Source organism: Blennius ocellaris, assembly GCF_963422515.1.
Source record: "Blennius ocellaris genome assembly, contig: SUPER_5_unloc_1, whole genome shotgun sequence".
NCBI lineage: Eukaryota > Metazoa > Chordata > Actinopteri > Blenniiformes > Blenniidae > Blennius > Blennius ocellaris.
In genome coordinates, this window is record NW_027662315.1 from 1,413,891 (window position 1) to 1,415,000 (window position 1,110).

Here is a 1,110-nt window from a genome sequence, read left to right on the forward strand (position 1 = left end):
TAACTATCTGCTACTACTACTATTTCATGTTGTCTAACTATCTGCTACTACTACTACTTCATGTTGTCTAACTATCTGCTACTACTACTATTTCATGTTGTCTAACTATCTGCTACTACTACTACTTCATGTTGTCTAACTATCTGCTACTACTACTACTTCATGTTGTCTAACTATCTGCTACTACTACTACTACTTCATGTCTAACTATCTGCTACTACTACTACTACTTCATGTTGTCTAACAATCTGCTACTACTACTACTACTACTACTTCATGTTGTCTAACTATCTGCTACTACTACTATTTCATGTTGTCTCACAATCTGCTACTACTACTACTACTACTTCATGTTGTCTAACTATCTGCTACTACTACTATTTCATGTTGTCTAACTATCTGCTACTACTACTACTACTACTTCATGTTGTCTAACTATCTGCTACTACTACTACTACTACTACTACTTCATGTTGTCTAACTATCTGCTACTACTACTACTACTACTTCATGTTGTCTAACTATCTGCTACTACTACTACTACTACTACTTCATGTTGTCTAACTATCTGCTACTACTACTATTTCATGTTGTCTAACTATCTGCTACTACTACTACTACTACTACTACTTCATGTTGTCTAACTATCTGCTACTACTACTATTTCATGTTGTCTAACTATCTGCTACTACTGCTACTACTACTTCATGTTGTCTAACTATCTGCTACTACTACTACTACTACTACTTCATGTTGTCTATCTGCTACTACTACTACTACTACTTCATGTTGTCTAACTATCTGCTACTACTACTACTACTACTTCATGTTGTCTAACTATCTGCTACTACTACTACTACTACTACTTCATGTTGTCTATCTGCTACTACTAATACTACTACTTCATGTTGTCTAACTATCTGCTACTACTACTACTACTACTACTTCATGTTGTCTATCTGCTACTACTACTACTACTACTTCATGTTGTCTAACTATCTGCTACTACTACTACTACTTCATGTTGTCTAACTATCTGCTACTACTACTACTACTACTTCATGTTGTCTAACAATCTGCTACTACTACTACATGTTGTCTAACTATCTG